This window comes from Carcharhinus amblyrhynchos, chromosome 7 (assembly GCF_965287045.1).
Source record: "Carcharhinus amblyrhynchos chromosome 7, sCarAmb.v2.hapA, whole genome shotgun sequence".
NCBI lineage: Eukaryota > Metazoa > Chordata > Chondrichthyes > Carcharhiniformes > Carcharhinidae > Carcharhinus > Carcharhinus amblyrhynchos.
In genome coordinates, this window is record NC_137330.1 from 101,936,085 (window position 1) to 101,948,747 (window position 12,663).

The following is a 12,663-nucleotide window of genomic DNA, read 5'->3' on the forward strand; positions in this document are numbered from 1 at the left end:
ATAGTTTCAGCGGGACAGAACCACACGGAAAGAGGAAGGAGGCAGGTTTGCAGAGCACTGCCCTGTGTCAGTGCCAGGCACCATCTGCAAAACCCATGGCCAGCTCACTCTGCGCTCCACTTTGAACCCCCCCCCCCCGGAGGCGGCGGCAAGAGCCAAGTTATAATTGTTTTATATCTTCGAAGGAATCAGAGGGAAGAGGAGAAAGTTAGCGAGAGGGGAGGGGAAACAAACTGTGGATTTATCCCCGCAGATCACAAAGTGAAGGGGAGAGAGAGAGAGGACATACATAGAAACATGGTAAAAGGGACTCAAACTTCAGCAGTGTGCCGCCAGTAATAAGAGACAGCAGAGGGAAAGTAATACCACAGTGGACACACACTTATAACTGTGAGTCCATCTGGGCATACTGGAATGCTGTGCTCTGTTTATCTTTTAGGATTATTATCTCTCTGCGTTTTTGTTAAAGCAGGGTGTTATTTTAAGATTATAATTCAAAATGTTTTCACTTTGCCATTACATTTTCATAGAATCCCTACAGTGCAGAAGAATGCCATCCAGCCCATCAACATTGATAACAATCCCACCCAGGCCCTACCCCACAATTCCATGCATTTATCCAGCTAATCTGCCTGACACTAAGGGACAATTTAACATGGCCAGCACATCTTTGGAGTGTGGGAGGAATGATGTGGGTATGCCGGCGTTGGACTGGCGTAAACACAGTAAAAAGTCTGACAACACCAGGTTTTAACTAAAACCTGGTGTTGTCAGACTTTTTACTGTGTGGGAGGAAACCAGAGCACCTGGTGAAAACCCAGGCAGACATGGGGAGAACATGCAAACTTCACACAGGCAGTGACCCAAGACCGGAATTGAACCTGGGTCCCTGGCACTGTGTGACAGCAGTACTAACCACCAATGGAATGGGATTTTTAAAAGTTCATTTGTGGGACATGGGCTGCACTGCCTGGCCAGCATTTATTGCCCATCTCTAGTTGCTCTTGTTCAGAGGGTGGTTGAGAGTCAACCACATTGCTGTGGCTCTGGAGTCACGTGCAGGTCAGACTGGGTAAGGATGGCAGATTTCCTTCCCTAAAGGACATTAGTGAACCAAATGGGTTTTTCCTGACAATCAACAATTGTTTTATGGTCATCAATAGATTCGCAATTCCAGATAATTTTTTTTATTGAATTCAAATTCCACCATCTGGTTGTTAGGATTCGAACCCAGGTCCCCAGAACATTAGCTGAGTTTCTGGATTAATAGTCAAACAATAATACCACTAGGTCATCACGTCCCCATAATGCAACTATTATATGAGAGATTCAAAATAAATCCTGTTCTCGATCTTAGATGCTTCAGTATAAATCACTGCACTAATAACAATTTGATGCTTATGTCAAAGTGAAAGTGCTGTATCCAACAATGTCTCAGTTGTGATAAATAGAAATGAAGAAGTCTCCCGATACCCACTACTGAGGCTCAGAAACAACTAAAACCACTCACATGATGTATGGAAAGTGACTTGTGGAACCGTCCAGCTCATCTTTAGTGAGCAGTAGAGGAGGAAATTGAGAAGATTGTCCCATATTGTAAAATGATAATTTTAAGAGTAGATTTGCAGTCTGTATGTTAGTGAACCACACAGAATACAAGTCTGATACATCTCAAAGCGGAGTTGGGGGTACGTATGGTCGCTGAGAGTGGACGTAAGATGTGGATTGGATTCATCTTCATTTTAATGTTTTCAGTGGTGAAAATAGCTTCTTTGCACTTCAATGTGAGGACCCACAAATGTTAACTTGGCCCTTGGTGCAGAACAAAGAGGCAGGTGTCCACCGAATTGTATCCTAGCATCATTTACCTCCTAAAGAGGGTGCAGAAAATTGAAGGGGTTGGAGGGCTGGTGAATGGATTTAGAAAATCTAACTCAATTTCTAAATCTTGCAGTCACAAGAAATTGTATCAAGAACTAATTTCCTTAAAGCAAACAGTTTCTGTGCAACGATTGCTTTGCACATGGCTCATATCGGGTGCACAACATTGTCACGTACATCCTATTAGAACTGCACAGTCGATATAGCTCAGTTTTGCTGAGCGCAAGATTATCTCTATGATGGCCGACCACAGATTTCCCTTCATTGCAGCAGTAAGGAAACACTGCTGTAATGTTTTCTACCCACTATTCCCAACAACCTCAACCCATATCACCAAAATAGCTGTATTATTCAGCAATCTGACATTGGTGTGTGCGGAAATGTCAGAAAAATATGGAGTTATTGTGGTCTATTTAACTAGTTTCATTGCAGCCAACTTGCTGCAATGATGATGTTAAAAAAAAGCCCCAGCACTGGCCGCCTTTACAAATCTTCATCACAAGCATTGGTTATTACAGTGCTAAATCTCAACCGCAACTAGACATATGAGTCATTATCCTGTTCTCGATCTTAGGTGCTTCAGTATAAATCACTGCACTAATGACAATTTGATGCTTGTGTCAAACTGAAAGTGCTGTATCTGACAATGTCTCAGTGTGATAAATAGAAGTGAAGAAGCCTCCCAATATACACTACTGAGGCTCAGAAACAACTAAAACCACTCACATGATGTATGGAAAGTGATGAGTACTTGTGGAACCGCCCAGTTCATCCTTAGAGAGCAGTAGAGGAGAAAACTGAGAAGATTGTCCCCTATTGTAAAATTATTATTTTCCTCTTCTATTTCTTAGACCAGCATTCCTCATGGGTCAGTTCATGACTCATTGTAATTTGTTTGGCCATTCTGAACTTAGTTTAAGGCTGGTCAAATTTGCTTTGCATACGGTCTTAAATTTTGACAAAATGCAAGTTTTAATTCAGTCCTTGATTGGGATACCTATAACCTATTGAGTATTGAGTAAGGAAGAAGACAACCTACACCATAACACCTGTTATTAACATAGAAACTAGAAGCAGGAGTAGGCCATTCGGCCCTTTGAGCCTACTCTGCCATTCATTTTTATCATGGCTGATCATCAAATTCAATATCCTGATTCTTCCCTTCCTTCCCAAAATCCTTTAGCTCCAAGAGCTATATCTAATTTCTTCTTGAAATCAGACAATGTTTTGGCCTCAACTGCATTCTGTGGTAGTGAATTCCCCACACATTCACCACTCTCTGGGTGAAGAAATTTTTCCCCCACCTCAATCCTTATCCTCAAACTATCACCCCTTAGTTCTGAACTCCCTTTATTGATTACAAAGTCACAATGTGTTGGGTACACAAACACAGAATAGATATGAAGGCAGTAGTCTGAGTTTTTCTAGCAGTCAGAATAGCGAATTAGAATGGAGTTACTTAACAAAGTAAATAGTTGAAGTTTCACAGACATTCAAGTTATCATAAGTCAACATTAACTGATGCTGAGTATTAATTATAGCAATCCCGAGAGTCTGCAAATATTACCCTTGGTGAAATTATTTTAGAGTTAAACATCTAGAGAGCTGACAACACTGTTGATAGTCTATCTAAAGTTTTTAAAGTTTATTTATTAGTCTCATAAGTAGGCCTACATTAACACTGCAATGAAGTTACTGTGAAAATCCCCTAGTTGCCACACTCTGGCGCCTGTTCGGCTACACTGAGGGAGAATTTAGCATGGCCAATTCGCCAAACCACATCTTTCAGCCTGTGGGAGGAAACCAGGGCACCCAGGAGAACAGAAGATTAGGAGGACATTTTATAGAAGTGTTCAAAATCATGAAGAATCTGGACAGAGTAAAGAGAAACTGTTCCTGTTTGTTGAAAGATCGAGGGCCTGTGTTCACAGAGTGATTCTCAAAAGAACAGAGACATGAGGAAAGCCTTATTTAGTTTTTTTGTGTTCTTGTGTAGAGTGCAAGTGGTTATGATTTGAAATGCATTCCCTGCAAGTGTGGTAAAGGCAGTTTCAATTGAGGGTTTCAAAATTGGACAATTGTCTGAAGAGAAATAAATTGTGGAGCTACGAGGTGATAGTGGGATAATGGGTCCAGGTGAGTTGCTCTTGTGGAGAGCCACATCAAACACAATGGGCTGAATTTTGTGCTACAACAATTTTATCATTCTATTTGAGAGATTGTCGTCATATTACTGGTGGTTTTCAATGTCTCATAGCTCACACAAACTGGTATTTATGATTGAAGTGGTTGAGTCAATCTCCTTGCTTCCTTGGGTGTAAGCATTATCTCTTGGAACATCAGGTTGTTGAGCAACCTTTCAGTAGTGGAGTAATTTGTTCCACTACTCACTCAATCACCACCCACCCCTCACCTCTTCCCCGTCTCCATTGAACCATAGAATCCCTACGGTGCAGAAAGAGTCCATTCAGCCCATTGAATCTGCTCCGACTGTCCAAAAGTGCCTCTTACTCAGGCTCCAACCCCCACTCTATTCTGTAACCCCATACATTTACCATGGATAATCTACCTAATCTACACATTTTCAGGCACTAAGGGGCAACTTGGCATGACCAATCCACTTAACCTATGCATCTTTGGACTGTGGGAGGAAACTGGAGCCCCCAGAGAAAATTGGCACAGACATAGGGAGAATGTGCAAACTTCACACTATCACCTAGGGCTGGAATCGAACCCGGGTTCCTGGCACTGTGAAGCAGCAGTAGTAACCACTGTGCCACATTTAACAAGAGCCCAAATATCTAGTCTGACTTTATCTCATACATTTAGGAAGTTAATTGATATTTTCCTTGCATCTGACTCATACTGCCAATCTACATTTTACCCAGTTTATGATGAAATGCTTGTAATAATACCTTTCTATTGATGATTGATGAGGGTAGAGCAGTGGATGTTGTCTACATGGACTTCAGTAAGGCCTTTGACAAGGTCCCTCATGGCAGACTGCTGCAAAAAGTGAAGTGCTTGGGATCGGAGGTGAGCTGGCAAGGTGGATACAGAACTGGCTCGATCATAGAAGACAAAGGGTAGCAATGGAAGGGTGCATTTCTGAATGGGCTGTGACAAGTGGCGTTCCTCAGGGGTCAGTGCTGGGATCTTTGCTGTTTGTAATATATATAAATGATTTGGAGGAAAATGTAACTGGTTTGATTTCTGAAAGAAATGGCAGAGGTGATAGTGGATGCCTTGGTGGTTATTTTCCAGACGTCGCTGGATTCCGGGGAAGTGCCGGAAGATTGGAAAACGGCTAATGTTACGCCGTTGTTTAAGAAGGGTGCAGGCAAAAGGCTGGGAATTATAGGCCGGTTAGTTTAACGTCTGTGGTAGGTAAAATGTTAGAATCCGTCATTAAGGAGGAAATTGCGAGGCATCTTGAAGGCAATTGCTTGATAGAGCGGACGCAGCATGGTTTCATTAAAGGGAAGTCGTGTCTGACAAATTTACTGGAGTTCTATGAGGATGTGTATAGGGCGGTGGATAGAGGAGAGCCGGTGGATGTGGTATTTCTGGATTTTCAGAAGGCGTTTGACAAAGTACCTCACAAGAGGTTATTGCAGAAGGTCGAGGGACATGGAGTTGGGGGTAGGGTGTTAGCGTGGATAGAGGATTGGTTGTCAAATAGGAGGCAGAGAGTGGGGGTCAATGGGTGCTATTCGGATTGGCGGATGGTGACTAGTGGAGTGCCCCAGGGGTCGGTGCTGGGGCCTCAGCTTTTTACCATTTATATAGATGACCTGGAGGAGGGAACCGAGTGTAGGGTGTTGAAATTTGCTGATGACACCAAGATTGGGGGGAACGGCAAATTGTGCGGAGGGTGTGGAGAGTCTGCAGAAGGATCTAGATAGGCTGGGCGAATGGGCCAGGAAATGGCAAATGGAATTTAATGTTGGCAAGTGTGAGGTGGTCCACTTTGGTAAGAATAATGGTAGGAAGGACTATTACTTACGTGGCGAAAAACTGCAGCAGGCTACGGTGCAGAGGGACCTCGGGGTCCTTGTGCATGAGTTGCAAAAACCCAGCTTGCAGGTGCAGCAGGTGGTCAGGAAGGCGAATGGGATGCTGGCCTTCATCGCGAGGGGGATTGAATATAAAAGTAGGGAGGTCTTGCTGCAGCTGTATAGGGCATTGGTGAGGCCGCAGCTGGAGTAATGTGTGCAGTTTTGGGCGCCGCACCTGCGCAAAGATATTTTGGCCTTGGAGGGAGTGCAGAGGAGGTTTACTAGGCTGATACCGGAGTTGAGGGGGTTGAGCTATGAGGAGAGGCTGAATAAACTAGGCTTGTACTCGTTGGAGTTTAGAAGAATGAGGGGAGATCTCATTGAGACGTATAAGATGATGAATGGGATGGATAGGATAGAGGTGGAGAGACTCTTCCCGCTCAAAAAGGACAGTAGGACTAGGGGGCACAGCCTCAAGATAAAGGGGGGGCGGTTTAGAACGGAGTTGAGGAGGAACTTCTTCACTCAAAGGGTGGTGAATCTCTGGAATTCTCTGCCCGTTGAAGTGGTGGAGGCTGCCTCGCTAAATATTTTTAAGACGTGGGTTGATGGGTTTTTGATAAGAGAGGGGATTAAGGGTTATGGGGAGAGGGCGGGAAGGTGAAACTGAGCCACCACAGATCAGCCATGATCTTATTGAATGGCGGGGCAGGCTCGAAGGGCTAGATGGCCTACTCCTGCTCCTATTTCTTATGTTCTTATGATTGGTAAGTTTGCAGACGACATGAAGGTTGGTGGATTTGTGGATAGCGATGAGGACTATCAGAGGATATAGCAGGATGTAGAGCTATTGGAGACTTGGGCAGAGAGATGGCAGATGGAGTTTAATCCAGACAAATGAGAAGTAATGCATTTTGGAAGGTCTAATACAGATAGGAAATATACAATAAATGGCAGGATCCTTATGAAATTGATAGATAGAGGGATCTGGGTATACAGGTACACAGGTCACTGAAAGTGCAATGCAGGTGGAGAAGGTAGTCAAGAAGACATGCGGCATGCTTGCTTCATCGGCCGGGGCACTGAGTTTAAAAATTGGCAAGTCATGTTGAGGCTTTATAGAACCTTAGTTAAGCTGCACTTGGAATATAGTATTCAATTCTGGTCGCCACACTACCAGAAGGAGGTGGAGGCTTTGGAGAGGGTACAGAAAAGAATTACCAGGATGTTGCCTGATATGGAGGGCGTTAGGTATGAGGAGAGGTTGGAGAAACTTGGTTTGTTCTCACTGGAACGAAGGAGGTCAAGGGGTGACTTGATAGAAATCTACAAGATTACGAGAGGCATGGACAGAGTGGATAGTCAGAAGCTTTTTCCCAGGTTGGAAGAGTCAGTTACTAGGGGGGCACAGGTTTAAGGTGTGAGGGGCAAGGTTTAAAGGAGATGTACAAGGCAGATTTTTTACACAGAGGGTAGTGGGTGCCTGGAACTCGCTGCCAGGGGAAATAGTGGAAGCAGATACAATAATGACTTTTAAGGGGCGTCTTGACAAATACATGAACAGGATGGGCATGGAGGATATGGCCCCCAGAAGGGTCGGGGGTTTTAGTTCAGTCAGGCAGCTTGGTTGATGCAGGCTTGGAGGGCTGAAGGGTCTGTTCCTGTGCTGTAATTTTCTTTGTTCTTTGTTCTTTATTCTAAGTCTGCTGAGTTGAAAGGTCCTCACAGAACAAAAGCAGGTCTAAGTGATCATATTTACATGAAACATTACTATTGATCATTTCTACTCTACAAAGACTATTACAGATTGTCTATGACTGATGTAATTATGGGATGCAGAAATCCCTTTTTATTTATTAATTTCACTAGAATGTTTCCGTATAAACATTTAACCAATCAAAGTGACTCATGTCACCCTAGACAGGCATGGTAGGCCAAATGATTTCCTTCAATGCTGTATCATTCTACGATTCAGGTGATAGAAGGTTATGCCACCCTTTGACAATCAACCTTGGTAAATATGACATGTTATGACTGATTTTTGACTCAATGGAGCATGGCTTCACCCCCAGCTTGACAGACTGTTCACGATATTTAGTGCCCTTTCTCTATCAAACTGAAATTTCTTGAGAGTTTTTTTTACACGAGTGGAGAGAACTGATAATTTTATGTTTCCATTGTATGTCATCTAATTAGCTTGAGTTAGGACAACAGCTTTGCATCTGACTAGAGAATGTCTGTATTAGTAATCCAACCCTTCCTGGGGTCACTACTTGGGGCATTTTTGACTTTAATTGCTTCATGACATTTGGCTTAAAAGATTTTTGGAACAAAATGATCTAAAAACTTTTAGAGCCAAAAGTGTGGGTGACGGTTTGAAATACTGCTTTTTATTTCATCTGCTTGTGCTGCTAATGGCAACACCACAGATATGAAAGGTATTCTCGTTGGCCACCTGCCTTACTAAATAGTAACAGTTAATCCATTACAAATATCATTCACTAAAATGACTTTCCCCCCCCAATTTTCTCACCAACAAACAACTAGAGTGGAACTTGGTAAACCAATTCACATTTCAATTGTCCTTTACCATCCTTTACATTTCAAAATTGTTTGATCGCAGGATTCATTTAGAATTTTCATTAAGATTAAAGGTCACAAGAGTGGTAGCTGCAAATATAGAGAGTTCTTTTTATTGCATTATGTAAACTTAAAATGAAAAAGTAAATCTGTTCCCTGTCGCCTACCTGTGCACATCACAGATCAGCCACTTGGGAAGTTCCAGGCAGCCACTTGTGAAGATTCTTACTGAATGCAGTCCTCACCTCATTAACATCATGAAACGTCAGCTGGTTGGCCATGTGATTGTATCATGCAATAGTTGACTGACTTTCCTTTAATTCTTTCATTGGATGTGGGCCTTGTTGACAAAGCCATGTTTGTTACCTATCCCCCAATTGCCCTTGAACTGAGTGGCATGCTAGGCCTTTTCAGACAGCATTTAAGAGGCAACCGTATAGCTGTGAGTCTGGAGACTGTATAGGCCAGGCCGGTAAGCACGACAGATTTCCTCTCTTTAAAGACAATAGTGAACCAGATGGCTTTTGACAACAATCATTAATAGTAAGTATGGTCAAAATTACTGCCTGATTTATTCATTGAATTTAAATTCCACAAGCTGCCATGGTAGGATTTGAACCCATGTCCCAAGAACATTAGCCTGGGTCACAGGAATATTAATCCAGTGACATTACCATCACGTCACCATCACCCTATGAGTCATGAGTGTGGCACGGTGGCACAGTGGTTAGCATTGCTGCCTCACAGCACCAGAGACCCAGGTTTGATTCCCAGCTTGGGTCACTGTGCGGAGTTTGCACATCCTGTCTGTGTCTACGTGGGTTTACCCCGGGTGCCCAGTTTCCTCCCATTGCCCGAAAGATGTGCTGGTTAGGTTCATTGGCTGTGCTAAGTTCTCCCTCAGAATACCCAAACAGGTGCTGGAGTATGGCAACTAGGGGATTTTCACAGTAACTTAATTGCCGTGTTAATATCAGAGGACTTGTGACACTGATAAATAAACTTTAAACTTTATGTGTTCTGATCACCATTGTGACTGATAGCTTTAAAAAAGGATGTGAATTTCTCAGTGACCAACTCAAAGTATCATGCAACAAAATTTCCTATTTTAAGACTTTTACTGTAACAAACATTGTAAATTCCATATGAACTAGATGTAAACTACAGAAAAGATAACCCCCTTTAACTTCTCAACACTACAAAAAACTCGTCATGTCTTTATATATTATACCACATTTCCACAATCCTAGGTTTTAAATCCAAGTCCTCCCACTATTAACAGGATTCCCTGCTTTGCTAAGGTGAATCTTTTAGTATATGCTTAAATAAACCTCTTCGCTTAACCCTATGAGCATAATTAAATTGACTCCCTGTGGCAAAGTTCAACCTAGTGATTCTCTGGTCCCTAGTGTTTCACAAGATCGTAGAATCATACAGTGCAGAAAGAGGCCCTTCAGCTCATTGAGTCTGCACTGAGCACAATCCCACCCAGGCCCTACCCCCATATCCCTACATATTATACCCACTAATCCCTCTAACCTGTGCATCCCTGGACACTAAGGGGCAATTTCTTAGCATGGCCAATCAACCTAACCTGCACATCTTTGGACTGTGGGAGGAAACCGGAGCACCCAGAGGAAACCCACGCAGATATGAGGAGAATGTGCAAACTCCACACAGACAGTTACCCGAGCCAGGAATCGAACCCAGGACCCTGGAGCTATGAAGCAGCAGTGCTAACCACTGTGCTACCGTGCCACCCTGAAAACTAAAACAAGTTTTCTTGAACATGGGTTGTGTCTCACCAGGCCTTTGATGGGTGGTTAACCCAGAAGCAGTCCTTGTCTTTTGCTGGCACAATTGCACCTATTATGGGTTCTCTTTTCCAACTCTTTGCTCTGAGAGACTCTGTGAGTCTGCAGCAGTAAGGCCAGGCAACACCACTAAAAATCTTCCTCCAGCCTGAAAAATATCCATTGACCATTCTTTTCTGCTTTTATTATTCAGCCAATTTTGTGTCCATGTTGCTACTGTCTTTTATTCCATGAACTATAGTTTTTTTCACAAGTCTGTTGTGTGGCACTGTAGTAAATGCCTCCTGAAAGTCTGTGCACACCACAAAACAGCACTACCCTCATCAATCCTTCTTGTTACCTCCTCAAAAAACTTCAGCAAGTTAGTTAAATGGGATTTCCCCTTTAGAAATCCATGTTGGCTCTCCCACATTTTTCCATATGACTACTAATTCTATCTTGAATAATTGTTTCTAGAAGCTTGTCCACTACTTAAGTTAAACTGACTTAGCAATAATTGTGGGGGCTATCCTTACAATCCTCTTTGGACAAGGGTGTGAGATTTGCAATCCTTCAGTCCTCTGGCACTTCTCCTGAGTCTAGAGAAGACTGAAAGATTATGGCCAGTACCTCTGCAATTTCCATTCGCACTCCCTTCAATATCTGGGGATGAATTTTATCCAGTGCTGGTGCCTTATCAACTTTCAGTGCTGACAGTCTATATACAAAAGCAAACACAATGGATGCTGGAAATACAAACAGTAAGTGCTGGAAATAGTCAGCTGGTCTGGCATCCTCTGTGGATAGAGAAGCACAGTCAATGTTTCTGATCACTAACCTTTAATCAGAACTAGATAAAGTTAAAAATGTGTGTGTTTTTAGCAGGTGAAACAAGGAAGGATATATATATACATATACCTGATCTTTTTCTGCATCTCATATGTCTTTAAACTGCTTTCTTTTTAGCTCCTAAGCCTGTTTAAAAGTCATTCAACTTAATGCTGATACTTCTATCAGTACCTTAATGTGTAATGGTTTAAAAATCTTTCTAACCTACTAGGACTCTTCCTCTTACATTCTTAATTCCCCTTACATCCCTGATTCCCCATATATACCTGATTCCCCGATACCTGGTTCTTCACATGGGTTATTCATGCACACACGATTCCCCACACATATCTGGTTCTTCATATGGGTTTTTCAAATATACATGTTTACACGATTCCCTATACATACCTAATTCCCTACACATGTCGCGATTCCGCTGCATACCATGTTTCTCACAAGTTTCTGGTTCCCTGTACATACTTTAGTCCCCGGATGTACTGATGCACATTCACCTGTAGAGTGCAGACTCAGCTAATTTATCAACTGTACCTGTCTGGATGGCAGGTCAGTAGTGTTAGGTCACCCAGTGCTACTGCCAGAAAGTGTAACTTGTCAAACGGCAAGTGGGCTGCATAATCATGCTGTTTATTATCCTTTACAAGCACAGACCTGGTCTGAGCTATGCAGCGATGGACATTGATAGTTTTACCTTGCCAGGGCTGTAACTCAAAACTATCCCAAATCCAGTCATGTCACCAAGAAGCTATTTTATCATCCTTCAGCCTTTTAGAACGAACAAATAGTGGGTATAAGTCAGTATTAAAAAAAACATGCTATGCAACATGTATAAGACCAAAGACAGAGAAATCATGAATGCTGACTGCTGTAAAGGTCTTATATTCTGCAGTAACACATTTCAACAATACAATTTCTGGGTTTATATAGACGAACTAAACTATCCAACCTACCTTGGTTAATCTTTTTGAAATCACCCCATAGTCCCCATGCACAACGTCAAACAATTTATTTTAAACGACTACAGAATTTTTAAATTGCTGATCTCCCCAGAAGCTCATTCTGAGCATTTAATCAGTCCTTTTTTGTGAACAGCGTCCTGGGATTAATTCAGCAGTGTAAATATATGTCTTCTAGTTCTGCTATTGCAGACAATCTTGATATACCTATCTCTCTAGCTTTAGACTTTTCAATATCAGTTTTCTCAATCGTTGTAAAGTCCCTGTTATGTGATTACATGTTATCTCATGAAGCAGTCTAGAGGTTTGTATAATTAAAAATAACAGTTTATTAATAATACTTTATGTGTATGTACAGGATACAGTCCTGTCTAGGTGTTATCCTCATGTTGTCATGATCTAGCAGTAAGTAATTGCCATTCAAACCAAATCCCAAAGGGAAACTATCCCGAACTATCTCAACTATTTTGTATTTATGTTTTACTACAAGAATCATAAGAATCATAAGAACTAGGAGCAGTAATTTAGCCCCTCGAGCCTACTCAGCCATTTAATCTGATCATAGCTGATCTCATTTCTGCCTCAACTCCATTTACCTGACCATTCACC